We start from the raw sequence: 22,524 nt of genomic DNA, 5'->3' as shown, positions 1-22,524 counted from the left end.
AGTACAGACAGTGCCCATATATCTCACACCCAGTTTCCAGGGGATCACTTGGAAAGTGTAAAAACCTCCTTAGGACAATAAAAATCTATCTGGCCCTGAAAAAGAAGAAAAGCAGCCGTGTTGTTAATCAGGCCGGAAGGACACACAAATAAACCAACTGCAAAATTAACAGAACATGTTGCTTCCCCCAAGTTCATGCAGTGGCTGTAAAATGCCGTAATGACCCTGTCCTTGGGTGACTACTGTGTTCTTACAAATACTATTTGTAAGAACAAATGCTATTTAACACTGTTCTATTTATTGGGAATGCCCAATTGCTAAATAGCCTTTGCCTCATGATAGCACCCAATCCCTAGTTAATCCCCCACTTCTCTTAATCCCACCCCAGAAATAGCGGCCAATACAGAACTGTTTCCCTTAGAATAAAACTTCAGAAAAGATCTTTCTTCCTCTCTCATGTTCAGCAGCATTTGGTGGCTCCTTTGGAGTGCCCTCCCCTGCTACATTGGATCAATAAATCTGATTTTGTCTTTAGTGGTCTTTGTCTGATTAGGCTTTAACAACTTGTATAGGTGGAAGATTTGGTGGCCTCTCCAGTACCTTTTAGAGATTCAAAGCTGGCTTTGTGCAGGAGTGAATTGGAATGGCCTATTGGATAAGGTTTTGTTTTGGTCAATGGACAATTAGTGATGGCCAAAATAGTATAGCTCCTCTGTTTCTGTAAATTCTATTTATTGAGCAAGCAGAATGTATCAGGCAGTATGCCAAGAGCTTACAGATATTATTTCATTTTGTCTTCAAAATATTCCATTTTTAAGATAAAGAAACTGAGATTCAGAGAGGTCAAATGATTTTCCAAGGTGGTAAGTGACAGAGTTAGGATTTGAACTCAGGCCCATCTGTTCTGAAGCATGTGTTCTTAGCTATTATTATTATTATTATTTTTATTATTATTTCACTCATGCAATTAAGTTTTATTTAAAAAGGTAAAACTATACACCCTTTAAAAAAATAAAAATCCAAGTCTTAGCATTAAGCAATGCTAAGCAATGAGTTATAATATTACAAAGTTCTTTACAGCAGTAATTAAATAGTGGTAACATTTTACCATTGTAAAGATGTCACAGAATTTAAATTGCAACTTGGATCCTCAATGATTCAAGTGTTTAATCCCACATGAGGGTTGGTCGGTTTTAAAATAAAATTCCTCTGATATACCATCCTCGAGTCCTTCATTATGCCCATGCATCCATCGGGTCACACTGTGGGAGAGCTGGCTGATGTGGCGACTCCACCATGGTTGTTCTGGTCTCTAGACATCTTTATGTAGCCGTCTGTGCCCCAGTCTTCACCCCAGCTGTTCTTGATGAGCCAGTATTTATTGTGATCTGAATTTGTTCCTTCAAAGCCAAAGCTGACCACTAGGACACCGTGATCCAGGTCTTTGCCGCTGTAGTCTAACTCGTAACAAATGCCTGATGAGTAGAAATGGAAGGAGTCGTGGCTTGCATCAATAGCAAATGAGATGGGACCTACAGTTGCCATTGGCTTCATAAGTGCTTTCTGCCATGGAGTGATGTCCGCGAAGCCAGTGTCGTTGGCAGCAGAATACTTGGGCTTATAGCAACAGGTCATGTCCTTACCAATATATGGGTAGGATTTCTCTGAATCAAGGCCTTTGTTGTCCGAGACACACTGGAAAGCATTGTCCATTAGGCCACCACTGCAGCTCTTACTGCCCCCTGCCTGAGAGCCATCCACCAGGTTCTGTTCACTGAGTGAAACAAGTTTGCCAGTTTTCCAGAACATCTGTCCTTCCAGGGAACCGGTTGCACTGAAAGCCCAACAAGAACCACACTGACACTGATTCTTCACAGGAGTCATCTAGCCTTTCTTATGCCCATCCACAGATTTGGAGACCCCACAAGGAAGTTCGTAGTATATTTTCCCCTTCTTGTGTTCCTGGTTTTGAAAGCCATTCATCATCTGCCTGAATTCTTCATTGGTCATGTCACCAAAGGCATTCATACCCATCTTAAAGCTATGTTGCCCCAGGCTATATTCCAGATTGTGAAATTTGGTCATTTTCATAGTCTTCTCCCATGCTGCTCTCCTCCAACCTTTTTCATTCGTACCATATAGCCTCCGGTGCTTTGACTTCCACTGGTGCCACTGTGCTTCTAAACTTGACTCAAATGTTGGAGCAGCTGAGGCTATTTCTAGGCAAAAGGCAGTCAAAAAGAGCAAAAGATTCACGTTTCAAATCCTGTAGTGGCTGCAGCTGGCGCAGGTGCAGTCCACACACACAGCGATGAGTTTCTAGGGTCCGTAGTCTTCCTCAGCTATTATTAAGCTGCTGCTTTACAGATTATCAGCAGCACCCAGTATGGTGGGCTTCAATCATGGGCACCCCCTTTAACCTGCCCAGTCCCTGTTTAAGTTAAAAAAAAAATCTTTTAACTTTCATTAATTGAAAAATAGATTTCCAGTAGAGAAGGTACCTGTTTTTCCTTGGATATCTGTCCGCTGCACTGATGGAGGGTAGCAATTGCCTCCTGTGCTCTGATTCCGGCTTTTGTTTTCCATAATTTTCTCTGCTGTCTCCATCTATACCAGACACCAAAATGATTCGCCCCAAAGTAGACCTAGTATCACTTTCAAGTTTAGTGAGTTAAGCTAAAGTGTGTATTTAACACGATTGCAGTTTTAATGATGTCTTCTAAATCCCCAATATCTTGTAAATCTCTTACTAATCAGGAGAACCTAACAGATGGCAGATTCTGCTACTCTTGACTTTGGGTTTGTTTCCTAGAATGACTTTGGACTTCTAGGCCTCTCAGCCTGTGGAGTTTGCTTTGGACATAGTACAAGTTAGTGTGATGCATGTGGTTGTGGCCTACTGAAATAGTCTTACTAATGTATGGGAGGGACCCAAAGGGAACCAGAGCTTACCGTTCCTTAGGAACCCTTCACTGACTTCATGCTGTTTCAGTGGGCCAGCCAGTACTTCCAGACCAGTGGGACTCACATGGGCATTTTTCCCACCCCTCTATCCTCAGAACAGGAGCCTGGAGCTGGTGCTTGTCAGACACATGACCACTAAGGTGGGATCCTGAGAACACCCAGCCTCCGTGTCAGGTCTCAGTTCAGGGTCTTCTTGTTCTTTGCCAAAATCTTTTGCTAGTGACAGAAAGTCTCTGTCAGCTCTGGCCTTCCACTGGGGTCAAGTGAAAACTTAGCCTCCCAGAAAACAAGCCTCCTACATGGAAATGGCAGAATGTTTCCATCTGGTAAGTAGGGAAGTTGGAAGGTGGGAAACTATAGCTGAGAGAAGCTTGAGATGGAAGATGGGAAATATGTGGTAGCATTAAAATGGAACTCTTGGACGTTGGTAGGAGGGCTTCATGGGGGATGCAATAGGAAAATGTGATATTTATTATAAATGTGCTTGGAATAATAAATGCTTCATAGGGAAAGATCCCATTCTTGGCAGGAAGCTGTACTCCCTGACTTAAAAGGTCTTTTTCCATATCTAATTCATCTGATTAAATCAAGGTTTGAGAATTGTGAGAAAATGTATTGAGACACTGCAGCTCTGGCAGAGGAAGAGCAAAAGAAGATCAAATATACTTTTAAGTATATTCCTTAGTTGAAAGCAAGAATTCCAATAAAAACAAACAAACAATATCACATATACACAAAATCTGAAATCAGAAAGATCTAAAACGGAATCCCTCCCTTGCCACTCTGTAATGTTGGCCAATTTACATAACTTCCCTGAGTATCAGTTTTCTTATCTACTAAAGTGAGATAGTCCCTGCTTTCACTTAAGATTAAATGAAAGAATATAAGTAAGTGGTGTATAGTGGACAACAAATGGGAATTTTGAATGTTATTTGTTAGGTCCTGTAGTAGGAAGGCATCACAAAGTCAAAGAATAGGCAGATGAGAATAGATCCAAGAATCGCACATTAAAATTCATGTTAAAATGTGACATAAAACAGTTTAAAGTCACACAAAGCCTTCTTGGGGGAAATGAAAGGAGGAGAGTTGTTGGCTCTTGATCAGGGCCAGCGACTCGGCCTTGGCCTCCAAGGAGCAGCTGAGCATCCCAGAGCTGCTTGGCCCCATCTTTGGCAGGAAGGAACAGCTGGAGGGAAGAGTAGGGAGTTCTGTAATGCAACTGGCTCTATAAGCTCATATTTCCTTTCCCAGACACTTTAAGAGTCTGGCAATTAGAAGCTTCTCTTTGGTTAATAGGAAGGCTTGCAAAAATTATTCCCAGAACCCAATTACAGGACTTTAGTCCACTTACAATTAACCAGTAGCTGCTCAACTGAGGGCAAATAAAAAAGGGTTTAAGAGCTCAGATGGTAGTGGCGATATAATTTTACTCTTTCATAAAGATCTCCATGATGTTGCAAATTTGGCCTAGGTGATATTATTTGCTCTGCCTACAGTATGACCCAGATTCACCTGGTATGGCCACTCTTGCAAGTCTATTTCATTACAGATCCATTTATTCTTCTCCTTAATATTAAGATTCAAACTCCCATTCTTGTGAGAAGGCATCTCCACTGTCTCCAGGCCCAGGGATTTGACTGCTTATCTCCAAATGATCTTTAAAACACACCTCATACTACTTTTTCCATTAATTGTTTCTCAGTTTCTCCAGTTCTCACTAATTGCTCCTTCCTCTGGACCACATAAGTTGGCATGGTTGTTAATTATTTCATTTGACTTACTGTTTTCTCCCCAACTATTTTGTAAGTCTAAAAGCTGAGTCTGTACCCCTTACTTTTTTTTGTATCCCCCATAACATCTGTCATTGGAGGTTCTCAATGAATAATCATTGATTAAATTATTGTTGATGCAAATGTTAAAATTATAGTGTATTGGTGTGATAGAAATTCATTTATTGAATAAGCACAGAATACGATGCAAATGAAACATGAAAAATAGGAGTTCTCTTTTCTGTCAATTTTATTTTGTTTGAATTTAATGGGAATTGGTCTTTGATTAGTTAAGCAGAAAAATTATCTTTGTTTATTTTAGGGGTCATCTGGTAGTATAAGTTCCTGCATTTGTCAATATTTAAAGGAAATTATTACATTCTTCAATGAGGATGTTGATTTTAATGAAAGTAATTCAAAGCTTGTTATTTTCTAACAAGCAACCACTAGATGGCAGGCGATTGTTATGAAAAAAGAGGGAGAACTTGAATTATGATTATTTTGGGGGATGGTTATGTTTCCACGGAGCTGTCTCAGTCATCACACCTTGCCAATAGCTTCTTAATTTCTATAAAGGTGTTCAGTACTAGCTTTCTAGAGATTTAAAAAGTGATTACAAAACACTCCATGAAATATATTGGCCAGATATTTTTGCACTACCACACCTAATCCTAGGCTGACATTCTATTTCCCCCAATTTTCTCAAACCATAAATGGTGTCCCACCTTACCATGGGAATTAAATTACAATGAGCAGAAATGCATTTTTAAGAGAAATGGAGAAGTTACACAAGTTCTTATTTATAGGAAAATTTAAGGATTATTTTTGTTGTTTCAAAAATAGCTTGAAATACACTTGCACACAAATGTCTAAGGACTCTTTAAGAGAGTTCACTTGATGAACATTGTCTCACATTTGTCAGCATTTCTGCTTGACATGGTCCATGAATGTTTGCGGCTATTACAAACCATCCCAACTGTGCCCCCACCTTCAAAGTAGTCAGAAACCTGTGCTGAAGTTTGTGCATCTTGAGTGAACTAACTCTGCTCCCTCTACCTCATGTGTATTTTCTTCTCTTTTGCTACATTTTTCATATACGACTGATCTGCTGTGGATGATATGAAGGTCTATTGAAGAAATGAAGAGCTCTGCTTGTACACCTAAATTAACAAAATAAAAGAGACCAATTCAACAGTGCTGGATCCCCTATCTTCTTTAGAGTCACCACTGTGAATGAGACTTGAGATGAATACCACCTACATAATTTACAGTATTCAGACTTAAACCTTAGAATGTATAAATGCTGTGTCAACAAACAGCTATTGTTGCTTATGGACTGATTACAGGCTTTATTGTTTGTTGCCTTCAACACTAACAACCATATCTAGTTTAGTTCATTGAAAATGAAAGAAACTCTAACAGTAGTTTTGCAAATAAGTCTTTGAAATTTTAGAATTAAGAAAATGACATAACTCTCCTCTTCAGACAAATATTGAGTATCATGAGAACAGAAATTTGCAACACGTGCTTCGCATACCTCTGTGCTCCAAGGCTCCTTGCTTGGCAGGCTGTTGAATTATAAATGAGTGAAGTGGCTGGGGTTGAAGTTGCTGCCGCCAGGGGGCAGCACCTATACTTTACCATTCTCAGCTTTTAAGGATTTTTAAGGGATCGGAAGTGAAAAGAGCTGAAAACTGTTGAAAGAACAGTGAGTCAGGACCTTTGATATGAACTTTTTACACCTCCACCTCCCCCTTACTAAATTAACACACACTATTTTAGTATACTTTGCGCATTTAATATCCATCTTTTCAATGCATAATTATCTTAGACTTTTTTTTTTTTTCCAAAACTCTATGGTGTAAAACACAGTTAAGTAAAGCAAACAAGTGATTACAATTATGACTACATTTGTATGTAGACCGACAAAGGAGGCTCTGTCTTGGCAGCAACTGATACTTCCCTTTGGCAAAAACAGTTAACTTAGCCTAAGGAGCCAATGGGAGAAAATACATTGAATAAAAATTGGTTATTTATTCCTCAGTAAATGTTTATTGAGTGAATAGCACAGCCAAAGCTAAGTAGTTCCTTGAAACAAATGGAAAACAATGATCTCAAAGTTTTTGCCACAGATATATATAATATAACTTTTTGTCAATATTAGAAATAATCTTACCATTAGAAATAGCTGGCCAAACCTTTGCATGTGTTTTAGAGGATTTTTTTGCTTTACAACTGTACTGTTTGCTCATGTTGCTCATTCAAAATACGTATATCCAGCGTTCAACACAGTACTTGACACTCTGTGGGTGCTCAATAAATGAGCAAAAATGCTATCTGTCATTGAAATGGATGTTGACACTTGCTTATACTTTGACTTTTCCTTTTAAGTCCAGTTATGCTTTGCTTTCTTTGTTTTTATTTTGAAATTAGATTTTATTTTGGCTAACATATCTTCAAGGATGTCCTTAAGCTTAATCTAAAATTCTTTTAAAAATACTTATTTGGGTGATTTTTCAGTTTGTTTTACTGCTTTAAGTACCTGATATCACCACATCTCTTTAAGTTATCTGAGTCTAGTGATGATATAATTCATTGTGTCCAGATCAAGACATGTTTGAAATGGGCAAACGAGATTGTATCATCACCCTACTCAACAACCCACTTTTGGTTTTGGCTCATTTTTACACTTTCTGCTTATGAATTACGAGGGTAAATGAATATATGTAGGGTGGTATATGGGACCTCTGTATTTTATGCATGATTTTTCTGTAAACCTACGAATCCTCTAAAAAAATTAGTCTATATGACCAGCTCCTATGTATGTGATCTTATGAAAGTCTTTTGATTTTTCTTTTCAGCTAAACAGAATTGCTCAGCAGTGTAGGTGACCGATTTTTTAAATTATTATTTTTATTTTTTAATGGCTTTATTGAGATACAGTTGGCATGCAGTAATCTGCATGTATTTAAAGTGTACAGTTTGATAAGTTTTAACAAATGTATACATCTGTGAAACTATCACCACACTCAAGATAGAGAACATATCCATTACTCCCAAAAGTAGTCTCTCCCATCTTCAGCAACTATTGTTCCGCTTTCTGTCACTATAGATTATTTTGTATTTTTTAGGATTCTGTTAAAATGGAACCATACAGTATATTCTCTTTTTTGTCTGACTTCTTGGGCATACTTCCATCTTTTTGTGTGTATCATCGATAGGTCATTGTATTTGGTGCTGAGCAGTACTCCATTGCATGGATATCCACTACTTGTTTATCCATTCACCTGTTGATGATCATTTGTGTTGTTTCCAGTTTTTAGTTATTGCAAATAAAGCTGCTATGAACTTTTGTATGTACCTTTTAATGGACAGATGTCTTCATTTCTTTTGGGTAAAAAACTAGGAGTGAATGGCTGAATTGTATGGTAGGTTTATATTTTACTTTTAAGAACTGCCAACGGTTTTTCAAAGTAGTTGTACCATTTTATGTGCCTACCAATAGTGTATGAGTGTTCCAGTTGCGCCACATGCCCAATTCTTGGTGTAGTCAGACTTTTAAAATTTTAGCCATTGTAAAGAGTAGTGTGTGTAGTGGTTTTAACTTGTGTTTCCTTAACAACAAATGATGTTGAGCACCTTTTCATATGCTTAATTGTTATCTCTATATCATCCTTAGTGAAATGTTCAATTTTTTTGCCCATTTTTTTTTATTAGATTGTTTGTTGTTTTACTGTTGAGTTTTCAGGGTTTGTAAAATGTATATTTTGAATACAACTCTTTAATCAGATGTGTGATTTGATAATAGTTTTTTCCAGTCTGCAGCTTGTCTTGCCATTCTCTTAAACATTTTTTTTTAAATTATTGAAATTGTAGGTTTATAGAAAAATCATGCAGGAAATACAGAGTTCTTATATACTCCCTCCCCCATGATTAACAGTTTGCATTAATATGGTATCTATGTTACAATTGATGAAATAATGTTATTTATAACTGTATATTAACTGTAGCCCACAGTTTACATTAGGGTTCACTGTGTTGTATAGTCCTACGATTTAAAAAAAAAAATTCTAGTAACATATATACAACCTAAAACGTCCCCTTTAACTACATTCAAATATTTATTTCAGTAATTTGGTATCACTTGAACTTTCAGAATATCTCAGAAGTTAGCAATGCAGTGATTTCTATTTTCAATATGTAACATGATTGATTATCACTTATTTAAAACAGAACCTAGATGAAAGCTCCTTTATTAAAGGATGATCATGAATGATCTGCCAGATTTTGGAAGCAAAACAAGTCCGAAAGTGCCTTCATGACAGCCCTCCTCCCAGCACAATCACCAATTTCTACAGTTCCCAGGTAGATTTCAGCTCAATTTCTGTCACTCCCTTGAATTCATCCACTACTCACCATCCCTTTAGCCACTTCTCTAGTTCAAATAACTATCATCTTTTGCTGAACCACTAGAAGCTTTCTAACTGCTTCCTCTTCTTTTAGTGTGGCACTTCCAATCTATTGTCTACTCAGATGCCAAAATTATCTTTCTAAAACACAACTGTGATCACACCATGCTCTTGCTAAAATCCTCCCATGGATTCTTCTATATCTTCAAAATAAAGTCCAAGCCTTTTAATGTGGACCATAATTAGAGTAGCCATGAATCCAGTTTAAGCCTATTTTTGCCCCAGTGTGTTTATTAATGGCAACTCTGTTCCGTTTTCAAAGTGTTCTGCTTTGGTTGATAAATTATAATTACTGTACTTAAAAGGCCCTGCAAGATCTGATCTGGGCTTATCTTTCCAGCCTCATTCTTTTGCACTACAGTTTTACTTAATTGCTTTCAGTTCCCTTTATTCATTGCAGTATCATTACCTGCTGGGCTTTTGGGCATTCTGTTCTTCCTGCCTATAATATTTTCCCTTTTGGATACCCCTCAGATGTCAGCCTGCAATGAGCTTATTCCATACAGCCTTACCTGATCCTCCATGTGTGTCTTTTAGTGCCACCTGCCTCCCACATTAATTCCCTCATCACAGTATTTAGTAGACCATTGTAACTACTTGTTCACTTATCTATGTACCCTACTAGACTGTAAACTCCTTGAGGGCAGGGGACTTAATTATATGCCCCCCTTTTGTAACATAGCCAGCACTTAGAATAAGTAGCTGCTAAACAAATATTTACTGACCACACTGTCTGCACAGTAAGTGGGTGAAAAAAAAGTATTCATAATAAGCCACTTCTCAGGAGTCCCAAAATATGCACCCAACGTAGGAAATTCCCCTTTGGTACTGCTTATTTTTTTATACAGATGAGACATTTAGATTTCTTAGGGGGAGATAGTCCCTTAAACAAACAAAAACAAAAATAAATACTTTCCTTTGTAAGGATTTCAACTTAATATTTACCTTCAAATAGTCAGTGTTTGTAACATGCTGTTTTTCCATAATTATTTTAGAGCATGCAGTTTGTAATAAACCTAGGGGATAGATTCAATATTGCTTCACTTTGCCAAAAATATTCAGTTGGTGATTGCTGATATATATTTTACATAGCAACTAGCTTAAGTCCCAGCCTGGTCAAGCAGTTGCTTCGTGATGGAAATTTCTCAGAGGCAGCAGGAGACTACTGGGGATGTGCAGTGGGTGTCCTGACATGGCTAGAGCAAGGGAAGGGGAAACAGACACATTTTCTACCTTCTGCCTACACTGTCCCACCATTTAGGATATAGAGTTATTTTGTCTTCCAAAACTGATGTTTCATCTGGAAACCAAGTTTGACTTCATCTGACCACTTATGTCAGGATTCGTGTGAGGAGTCATCTGGGATCCTACTTTATTGACCTGAAAATACTAGGTATATTCCAACATATGTTGCTACCATCTATTTTTACCCCATCAAGTCTTAGCATTACATTTGGGTATTAGAAAAATGGTAGCTTGTTCTAGAAACAAATCTTTATTACTTTTATGATGAAAAATGCATCTGGATGACTGTTTTTCAAATGGCACCGTCCAAGCTCCAGACATGTTCTAAGGTTGTGCCTGGCAACATGTCAGGTCTGACACATAAGTCTGGGCTTCCTGGGGCTTCTTAGGTTTACTGCATGCCATTTCATTCTAGGATTCTGTCATTTTCCTTCAGGAGTGTTCTATAGGCATCAGATCCAAAGTCTTTCTGCTCCACAGATTTCAACAGTGCAGATGAAACACAGTACTAGGACCTAATCTACTTTAAAAAGCCATACATTCATTCTGGCAGACAAGTAATTAGAAAAGAATATAGTGAGCTCCAAATAGATTAGTTATCAAGTGAGACAAATGGATCCCTGGGAAGTTGATCATTCCTAAAACTTCATTCTAGGGCCATCAGATTTTCTTTCTTTCTTTTTTTTTTTTTTAATAGTGAGCTATGTATTGGATTAAGAGGCAGGAGACTTTGTTTCTAGTCCTGGTTCTGTGATCAACAGTCTGTGTGAAGTTGAATGAGTCAGTTTCCTTTCTGTGCCTCACTTTTGTCATCCAGAAACTAATGGTTGGGACTTTTCTTTCTTTCTTTTTTTTTTTTTTAAAAAAAAAAAACAACAACAATCTTAATCTTAAATAGTCTAAGAATTTTATTAGTGCTGTTCAATGGTGGTTAATAATGAGTTTCATTTTTATTTTACTTTGACTTTCCCCATTTTAAACTTCTTTTCCTACCTCTGTCCATCAGAGGAACATGACAGAGGAAAAAGGCAGATTGTAGGCTATAGAGAAAAGAGGAAACTATTAATGGATTATTCACAAGCAGTATCAGTTACTGCCTACCCCAGCACATGTTGGGGCTTATTGTAAAGAGGTTAGCTTTCTAGCATCAGCTCTATAGAGTTCCTGATCCAACAGGAGTCAAGCCAGATAGCAATCAAGAGCCCCATCTCATCATCCTTAGAGACTGGTGAAGGTATCTGAATTATTCTGTCATAATTCCAGAATGTGCTGGTCTTGGGGAAGCCCCTAGGCTTACTGAGCTACAGCTTTCAATTCCTAGGCTTATTATCTGTTTCTTGAATGTGCCCCAGTTCTCTACTCCGGAACTGAAGGCTTAGACCTTCTATCTAGCTGTTGTATATCCCCTGCTCCTCTTAGTGCAACAGATACTGGATTTTGGTCTCCATACCCCCAGACACTGTCTAATATCCAACTTGATAGATAACGAACTTCCGTGGACCCATGATACTCCATTTACCAGACTGAAAGTATAGATACACTCTGCAGACTTCAGCTATTGGCTTTTGTCTACCATATTGATTCCTTGGGATTTGGACATCAGTTTTGTTTGAGCACAAGCTTTCTATGTCCTCTTCCTTTGCAATTTGATTACTGATTGCCCTTTACTATGAACTCAATTAGGTTTCTAGTCCCACCCTTCAGTTTAGTCTTTCTGATGGACTACCAATGAAATCTTAGAATTTCTGCCAGGTGAACCACATGGAGTTTGACAAACAGGACAATGAGCTCTCATGTTACCGACATTTTAGGGTTATGCAGTGGAGCTTCCAAAGAGTTTTAATTGTTTGGCACATATTTCCCCATGGAAATACGAGAGTATAAGCATTCTAGAAGCAAAACATTCAGTAAGTGGAGTTGACTGCATCACCAGAAATGCTTACAAATTATTCTTGTCTTTAATAGGTAATAACTGCATAGTAAATTGCACTGCCAGAGCAAGTGGGGAAGTTAATTAATTGCCTGCTTATAACACATGGAGTCATTCCTGAGTAACCTCAGTTTCATTTGTATAAAAATAACTGCAAGATGAATTGCACTTTAGATTTACATCTACAATTTTGTAGCTGGCAGATAGTTAGATGTTATGGTGGGTGGAACTCACTAATTTAATAATTTAGAAACAACTTGGAAATAGTTGAGTGCAAACAAAGGTATTTAATTTTGCTGTATGAACTCAAATTTTGGGGGAAAGTATTTATGAGTTTGACCAGAAGGAGCTTTTGATTCCCACTAGTGGTCACAGCTGCTCACTCTGAATGTGGCAATTTTACTACATTGAAATGTTGCTGCCTAACAGCTTACTTGTCAGGTCAAAAGGGATGAGACAAGACAACAAGATGTTTTTGAATGCTTTCAAATTCCTGGGGAAGTTATTCTTATTCAAAATGAGTATAAAATTTTGAAAAGAAATAAGTGTTTTTCATATTTGAAAGAATTACTTGGGCATCATTTATGATTGCTCTAGCTCTTTGGCCCATTGCCATGGCAACCCCATTTATAATATAATCCCTGATATGGTGTAAAAGTAGGAATGTTCCAGACCATGGAGCTTTGCTAGAACTTCAGGACCCTAAGATATTACTCAGTACCCAACACATTTGATTTTAGAGAATTATAGAGGGTTAACACTGCAAGAGTCCTTTGAGATGTTTTAAACCAGCCTCCTCATATTAAAGTCAAAGGAATTGAGACTCAGGAGGCTGAAGGACTTGATCAAGGTCACACATCTTTTTAGCATTGGAAGTGGTTGCAGAATGCAAGACTCCTGATTCCCAGTTTAATTCTACCTTCTGCCATATACTGGAAAGGCTTATAATTAAAAGAAAATACAGGAGTGAAAACATTGCTCTCTTAGGTGTCTTTATATGGATTTCTGTTTGTGAAGCTGAGAAGCATAATATTTAAAAGGAATTTTACTCAACTATCTTTTAGTTTATTACTCTTCTCTGAGATGGGTCTATATCAAACTGTTCTTTGTGTACCTAGTTTACTTTGACTGTTTTAAAATGGGACTTTCCTTTGGACTCAGGGTTAGGGGTTGGTTTTTGTTTTCTGTCAGTTTATAGAATGGAGGCAGGATAAATGAGTTCGAATTAATTATGCCAAGTTTCTGTGAAGGGAGGTCTAACTATCCCACATGTTGGGAAAATGTGCCCTTGCCTTTTTGTTTGGTAACTGTGTGTATTTAATTATGCACAGAATGTGCTGCTGAGAGGACTCTGACTGGATACATTCCATTTAGTTAAGGCCTACTAGTAATAGTCAAACTCTGAGTTGGAAGCACACGGAGAGGCCTCGTAATGTCAGACAGATAAGACAAACAAGAAACAGGCAGGTCTCTAGAAGGCTATACTAACTTAGATGTCAGCCATCAAAAGGGGTGTTTAAGGCTGAATAGAATGTACTTGAACGTCTTGCACATGCACTTCGTTGGCATTCTGGACATGCAAAGATAAGCCATTATGTTTGGGGTTGGTGTTTTCTTTGCGCCTGGATTCCCTGGTATGTTTTAGGGTTCGTATCTTTGTGGTGTAGAGAAAATGATGTTGGGCGGTCTTATCACAATATTGCCATTAATTTATTGTGTATCCTTAGGCCTATGGCTTCAGTTTCCATATCTGAAAATTTAAGTGGTTCTAAGATTTCTTTTCTAAAATCCATGAATCATCTGGTTCTTCTTTTCTGCTCCTTTTCCCTAGACCGTACTATTCTCAATTTCACCCCAAGGGCTAATCATAGCTTCGCTTACCTCTGACTTTTAAAAAGCTTTGTCTTCTTTGTAGATAAATCTCCCACTTCTGCCTTGGCTACTAGGTCAGGCTTCTCTTCTAGGATTGCTTTCTGAGGTACCATTTTGGTCTATTAGGCCTTGCCAAAATAGCTTATTAGTAAAAACTCTTAGTGATACTTTTCTTAACTGGTTGGCAGTATCAGTAATTCTTGAACTCGATTAATGGTCCCTAATGGAAATTCACTAGCTTGTTGGAATATGTGTTGAATGAGAAAACACATATGTTGAATATTTGTTGAATATCTGGTAAAAACCCAGATGGCTAGGAAAATCACGAAATCACGATGACTGTCCTGCTTGCTACAATGCTCTGTACCCCAATCAGCATCAATATTCACGATGTTGTTCAACACGACAGAAATTTTGTGTAACTTAGTGACATGATAAATTTGGCAGGAAAAAAGCAGCTATCCACTTACAGTACAATTTACCCTCCTTTAATATCTGATGACACTATGGTTCCCCAACTTGAACTGGCCTCGGAAGTGAATAAAAATGCATTGCAAGTTCAAGACACAGAACTATCTTCAACTTCAGATAGATTTGAGATACAGGAATTCTCATTTACCAGATAAAAAAGGGCAAAAGTTTGATCTTAACCTGTTTCTAACAGAATAGGTCAATTTCTAAATCTAGATATTGATCATAGCAAGGAAGAGTGGAATTCACTGTGGTTTCTCATGTAAATAAAACTTATCACCTAAGTCTGCTTCCATGGAAGCCCTGAAGCCAAAATATAATGAGAAACCTAGGATAGAAGTTGGGTGTCAGGGAGTGGGGGGTGGGAATGTGCTTAGGAAAGTGAGGGAAAGATGTTTTGTCAGCGTCCAGATCTTAGCTGAAACTCATACATACTTATTAAAAGAGTACTCTCTAGATGATCCCTAAAAGATGGAATATTTCCTTTTAAATTAACATATGCTGCCCAGAACAATCCAGGAATTTTAGGTGTTTTTGGCAATAATTTGGAAATTCTATAGCTTTGTGTTACATTGTTTATTTAGCGCCCTGTGATATTTCCTGAAGCAGAGATTCTCTGTGATGTTAGTTATGTTTTTCTCCTACTTCTATCCTATTTGGGTCCCCAAGTACACCACTAGATGTTGGATCAGTGTTTGGATTACTTTAGTCATGGAGACTAAAGTTGGCATTGCAGCAGATTGTAATACCAGGCATAGGTATGGTCAATTATATCTTGCTATTTTCTTAATTCTTCAAATTTGCTTTTGTCATTAAGAAACACTTTCAACGAGTTCCTTTTTCTCACAAGTGGGGAACAAAATATTAGCTTTATCTCTTTTTGGTACTAATGAGGAAAGATACTTGTTTCAAAAACATTTCTGATAATTGTTATTATCAGGAGGGAATGAAAGTGAAAGGTATTTTCATACCCTCTTGGTAAAACTAACTGAGTGGTGTAACAATTTATGTCTTTAGCCCAAGACAGAGTATAGTTCACCCACCACTCATTCCACTCGAGAGATACAAAGGGCAGAGGTTTCATATTTTATTATTTTTCTATACTAAACTTAACTCTAAACTTTATGGTAGTAAAGGAAAACAAAAATATCATAATTATGGAGCTTCCACTTTCTAGCACAAGGGAGCAAACCATCTCAGGATGAGAGGATTAAGTAACAGCTTTAGTTTATTGAGGAGGTTCTGGATTCTGGTGACATGTATTAGGTTGGCAGATGTTTAGTAAGTTTTACAGAAGGGGCTACTATAAGTGAAAGAAAACCCTACAGATACTATTCTATAAACTAGGTATAGATTTGTGAATTGCATCTATAAAATAACTTGATGGCAATAAATTTCTGTTGACGAGAGTAGGGTAGCTTATTTAGGTTCTGTTTCCATTCCATGGAACTGTTTGCTCTGGTGCTTTAATGGGGCATAGATGCAATCAAAATAACCTGAAAATTGATGACTAATTATAAGCCTTCAATTACAAGCAATGAAATCTCTCTAATTTCTTACAATTTTGTTCCATGGGAAAACTGGTTCTGGAATGCAGTAATTATCTATGCTTGCATAACAAATTACTTCAAAATGTTGTGGCTTAAAACAACAAACATTTATTAACTCTCTATTTCAGTAGGTCAGGATTCTGGGTGCAACACAGGGTACCACAAGTTTGCAATAAAGGTGTTGGCTGAGCCTGTGGGCATCTCAAGGCTTGACTGTGGAAGGATCTGCTTCCAAGTTCACCCTCATGGTTGTTGGTAGGATTTGGTTCCTTGCTGGGTATTGGCCAGAGACCTCCCTCATTTCCTTTCCACATGAACTTCTCCAAAGGTTAGTGGGCTTCTGTTCTAGTTTGCTGATGCTGCCAGAATGCAAAACACCAGAGAAGGATTGGCTTTTATAAAAGGGGGTTTATTTGGTTACACAATTACAGTCTTAAGGCCATAAAGTGTCCAAGGTAACACATCAGCAATTGGGTACCTTCACTGAAGGATGGCCAATGGTGTCTGGAGAATCTCTGTTAGCTGCGAAGGCACATGGCTGGTGTCTGCTCCAAAGTTCTGGTTTCAAAATGGCTTCCTCCCAGGACATTTCTCTCTAGGCTGCAGTTCCTCAAAAATGTCACCCTTAGTTACACTTGGGATATTTGTCCTCTCTCAGCTTCTCTGGTGCAAGAGTCTGCTTTTAATGGCCGTCTTCAAACTGTCTGTCATCTGCAGCTCCTGTGCTTTCTTCAAAGTGTCCCTCTTGGCTGTAGCTCCTCTTCAAAACATCACTCACAGCTGCAGCTGCACTGAGTTCCTTCTGTTTGTCAGCCCATTTATATGGCTCCACTGATCAAGGCCCACCCTGAATGGGTGGGGCCATGCCTCCAAGGAAATATCTCATCAGAGTTATCACCTACAGTTGGGTGGAGCACATTTCCATGCAAACAACCTAATCCAAACATTCCAACTTAATCCCCACTAATATGTCTGCCCCACAAGATTGCATCAAAGGATATGGTTTTTTCTGGGGGACATAATACATTCAAACCAGCACAGCTTCCATCAGAGTGAGCAAGTGAGATAGCAGGAGAGGGTGAAGAAGACAGAAGTCAGTCTTTTTGTAACTTAATCACAGAAGCGACATCCCATTACTTGTGTCATATTTCAGAGGTATGTCACTCAGTCTAGCCACATGCCAGGGAGGACACTACACAGGGTGGGAACACCAGAAGACAGGACCACTGAGAGCCATTTTTGAGGCTGCCCACTGCATGGATAATAGGATTTGTTGAGTTAACTGTACTCATTTTAATGGGAGAATTTGAAGTGAGGCTTCATTATCATTCTATTAAAAAGCATTTTATTGGATTTCAACAAAGATGGTGGCATAAGACACTCCAAGGTGCCTTCCCCTTACAGAATCTTTGAACAACTAGTAAAAACTGGCAGGCCCATTGGCACAAGTCGGTGGAAACTGTGTTTACATTGTTTCTTCTGTTCACCATTTGTCAATCACTTCTATGTATAGTTTGCAAACATGTACATATGCAAAAACTAAAAAAAAACAAACCAAAAAAACATGAGACAGAATTGTTTTATTCAAAATCCTTTGAGTGTCTCCTAATGATATCAGCTCCTGAGTTGAGCTGAAGTCAATTGGGGAATATTTCTGCTAAGAATGTTTAGTGAATAATTAAGCCCATGGATCTGTTGGAGCTTGGTTCTACTTGTGGATGATAGAGGAACTTCTGTGATCTTTTTTCACTGGCATAGTTCTTTTCTCACTCAGAAAGGCGTCTTTTGTATGTTTTCTAAGTTTCTCACGTTAGAAACTTAGAGAATAGAAATCACAGGTTGAAGATGGACAGAAAAAGATAAAGGAAGAAAACAAGAGAGGAATGAAATAATTCTGAGGTAATAAAATGCAAGGCAAGTCACATGCTGGATTTCTAGCTATCACTCAAGATTTAACATCTCTGCAAAAGCAACTGCTTTAGTCCTGACATTCTGTCCACTTTAACATAGGTCAGGCTGATCATAGTGCAGCAGTGGTCAGGGCAGTTGTAAAAACTGGGCAAAACAGATTGGAGACAATGGATTGTTTGACTGAGTTCATTGGTTTTATAGAGAATTTGACCAACAAAATGGCTAAATCATCTGGACATGTAGAAACTGCCATGTTTATAATCCAAATGATGAAAACCAATAGCATATGCTACAAAATTTGTGAGATAAACATCTGAAATTTGCAGTTTCCTCAAGGTCATAGTCAGAAAAAAATTTTTCCATGTTTTTCCAGTGTTTTCAGCTTAATTTATGTTTATATGGAAATTAAATTAAATCCTAATGTTGGGGGACTTCAGTTACCTCCTAATGGGCTATCCCATTCTGAGACTCTGTTGGCTCCATCCAACCCTACACCCGACACCTTTCTAAAACACCTATCACTCTGCACAGAGATACTTAATAGTTTCTTATTCTTCCATATTAAAGGCCATATTTCTTAACATTTATTCAAGGTTTGCACAATCATCATCAACTTTTCTACACCTATGTAACACTACTTAACTAATAGGTAACCCTACCAAGTACCACTTAATTTGCAAATCCAGCTTGGTACTTGACATCCTGACTTAAACAGAGATAAACATCTCACACATTACGTGTCCCAAACACAAACTTTTGATTACCACTTCCCTCATCTGTTCCTCCATCAGGCTATGCCATCTCAGTACATGACATCATCATCCACCATCAGGTCAAAAGATTGGAAGTCATCGTGGAATCCTGTGTTCCCTTCACCACCCTTACATAGTCAGCTCATCACCACCAGTTTACCTGTTAAATACATCCAAATGAGACTATTTCCTATCACATTCACTGCTGCCACCTGGTCCAAGTTACCAGCCTTTCTTACTAGGTGACTCTAATAGCTTCTGAAATGTTTTCCTGTTTCCATGTTTGACACCTAAAATCTAAAGTTTCACACATAAACAGGAAACTTTAAAACAGGTATTCTTGATTGTATCTCTCCCTTTTCAGGTTTTATCTCTTCCCATCTCAGGTAGCTTCAAGTCTACATTCTTTACCATGGCCCTAAGGCCCTGCATGCTCCGGTTTCCTCTTTTCTCTGTGATTACATCTCACCATTTTCCCCACCACTCACTATGCTCCAGCCACAGCAGCCTTGCTCTTATTCAGAACATGCCAGCTTATTCTCTCCTCATGGACTTTGCCCTTCCTGCCACTTCTCGCTGGGTGCTGGTTCCACATAATTTCACATTCCTGGCTCCTCCTGGGCATTTGGGTTTCAGCTCACATGCTGTCTTCCCAAAGATGTCTTCCCTGACCAGCAAACCTAAGCCAAATTCTGGACACTCTATCCTATTTTCCTATTTTGTATTCTTTGCAGAGTTTACCATTATCTGAAATTGTTCTTTTGTTTACTTATTTATTGTCTGCCTCTTCCCACTAGATGATAAGTTCCCTTAGAGGAGAAACCTCTTCTGACCTCTTTGACCTCTTCCCTGTTATATCCCAGCACCCAGAACAGGGTTGGGCTGTAGCAGGTCTCCAAAAACTTTTTACAAATTGAATTAAACCTGTTTTTAAGCTAAATGTTGCTAACTAAGGGCTCCTGAACGTGGCATACATGGTAGTGTGAACCTGTATGTGCCTCAGAAAAGGTCATGTTCTTTCAATCTATTCCTATGGGTGTAGACCTATTGTAAATGTTACCTTTTGATTAAGTTATTTCAATTGAGATGTGACTGACCTCATTCAAGATGAGTCTTAATGTCTGGAGTCCTTTGTAAGAGGATAAAACACATACAGAAGCTAAGAGATGAAATAGAGATGAAGTACACAGGAAAAGCCCCAGAGAATCTGAGAGGGAGTCATTGAAGCCAGAGGCTGGAAGCAAAGAAACCCTGGAGAGAAGGATCAGCAGACATTGCCATGTGCCTTGCCATGTAACAGAGGAGTTCCAGATGCCTGCAGCCTGTCTTCAGAGTCCAGGTATCATGCTGTTGATGACTTGAGTTGGACATTTTCATGGCCTAAGAATTATCAATTGTAAGTTAATAAATTTTAAAATCCAATCCATTTTGGGTATATTGTATTCTGGCAGGTTTTCAACCGAAACAGCATAGTTTATACTCCTTGTGCTTGTTAAACCATTTTCTTTGGTTTAAATACCTGTTGATTTCCCTTTTTGCTTTTGAAAATTCTTCACATCTTTCAAAACCCCTTCAAACATCATTTTTCTCAACTGCTTTAGCCCATGGTTATTGCCCCTCTTCTGAAATCCTATAATAATTATTTTCAGATTCATACATTTTTTAATTTCTCTGTGTAACCCTGAAGTATAAACCTATAATTCTTTTTATGTACACATCTCTTATGGATTATAAGTCCTTTGACTACTGGGACCACATGGCATGCATTTTCCCCTCTTTTCCATTGCTCTTGAAATATAAGTATTCAAGAAACCTTTGTTGATTAAATTTGTTTTCATTTTCACACATAGGCATTGTTTTAAATAATCAATTTATAAATTTGAAATAATTATTTTCTTGGGTACCTGTAAACATTTTCATTTGAAAGGACATCATCTTAAGGATACACAAACTAATGTCTAAATAGTTTGGTGCCAACTGGCATCCTTTATGATGAGCTATTGGCCTCTGCAATTCTTCCAATTGTACAGATAGATGTGCTTTTAGAGATCCATCATAGACACAATAAAGTTTAAAGAATTCTTGCAGAACAACTGAATCAATGCATTCATAGGCAAGAAACTTAAGAGATACACTTTGTAAAGAAGAAATCTTTACTAAAACTCAAACTTTATTTCATAGGAAAAGCAAATACCCATTCTTGTAGAAAGATCAGTGACAAAAGAAATAATGTTGTCTTTGACTAATTAAAATTCATTCTCGTTTAAGAATTTACCAATCTGATATATTCCCCTACTCTTTCTCCCTCCTTCCCCCCAGAGAATAGTATCGCCTTCAAGATAAAAATCAAGCATATCAAATATGAGCAGCTCAACTTTTTAACCTTCATTTACAATGTTATAAAGACATACATTCCTCCTTAACTAATTTCCCTCTGTTTCTAAGGTAGCATTATTTCTGATCCATTAAAGACACTTTGCCTCCTAAACTGTAGTTCCCTTCTTTTCCTAAATTGTCTAGATTAATCCATATGTACCTTGCTTTCTTCTATCTCTAACATCTAACTGAATTGGAGCTTTTTTTCACCATATAGACATGCTTACTATATAAGCTAATCTTGAAGCTCATTCTCCATTTAACTAATACCCTATTTTGTCTATCCTTCACACCAGCTTAAAGAAGGAATAGTCCTAACTCCTCCATCCTCACATTTATAACTCATCCTACTAAGAAACTGAGATCTGACTCTCTCCCCATTTAAATGGTATTGTAATAAATAAACAATAAGATTAATGCTCTTAAGCCTAATTTCCAGTATGTTCAAGTATATGATTTAGTTTCCCATATGTTTTTGCTCTGTGCACGTTTTTCTGCAGTACAGGTAGACTATTTTTTTTTCCTTAACCTCCTAAAATATTCTCTAACAAAGTAAAGTAAGTTACAAATACAGGATATCTTAGGTTTCCAGGTTGATATGACAAATACCACATTAGGGGTTGGCTTAAATGACAGGAATTTATTGGCTCACAATTTCAGAATGAAGTTCAAATCCAGGTGCTGGGTAGAAGGCTTGTTTCCCCCTAGGGTTGGTAGCATTCTGGCTGGTTGGCAATCCTTGGGTTATTTGGCTTTCCTGTCACATGCTACATCCTCTCCTTTCTCTTCTAGATTCTGTTAACTTCTGGCTCCAGTTCCTCCCTATGGCTTTCTCTTACTGTTCCGGTTTGCTAATGCTGCCATTTATGAAAAATACCAGAAATGGATTGGCTTTTATAAAAAGGCTTTATTTGGCTACAAATTTACAGTTCTATGGCCATGAAAGTGTCCAAACTAAGGTATCAACAAGAGGATACCTTCAATGAAGAAAGGCTGATGGCATCTGGAACACCTCCATCAGCTTGGAAGGCATGTGGCTGGCATCTGCTGGTCCTGGGTTGTGTTTCAGCTCCTTTCTTTCAGCTCCTGTGCATCCTTGCTTCTTTCTCTCAGGGCATTTCCCTCTAAGCATCTGGGAGTCCTCTCTTAGCTTCCCCTGGGAAACTCTGGGCTTCATCTCTTAGCTTAGTATCTCCAAAAATCCTTCTGTCCCCA

The 22,524-nt window shown here is 38.0% G+C and overlaps 1 pseudogene; it reads right to left on the bottom strand.

Moving 5' to 3' along the window:
- Positions 1 to 1,257: 1,257 nt before the first annotated feature.
- On the bottom strand, positions 1,258 to 2,250 carry LOC119540078 (annotated as a pseudogene).
- Positions 2,251 to 22,524: the final 20,274 nt, after the last annotated feature.

The sequence above is a fragment of the Choloepus didactylus genome, chromosome 7 (assembly GCF_015220235.1).
Source record: "Choloepus didactylus isolate mChoDid1 chromosome 7, mChoDid1.pri, whole genome shotgun sequence".
NCBI lineage: Eukaryota > Metazoa > Chordata > Mammalia > Pilosa > Megalonychidae > Choloepus > Choloepus didactylus.
The sequence above is the reverse complement of the archived record's forward strand: the minus strand, read 5'-3'. Positions and strand labels throughout refer to the sequence as shown.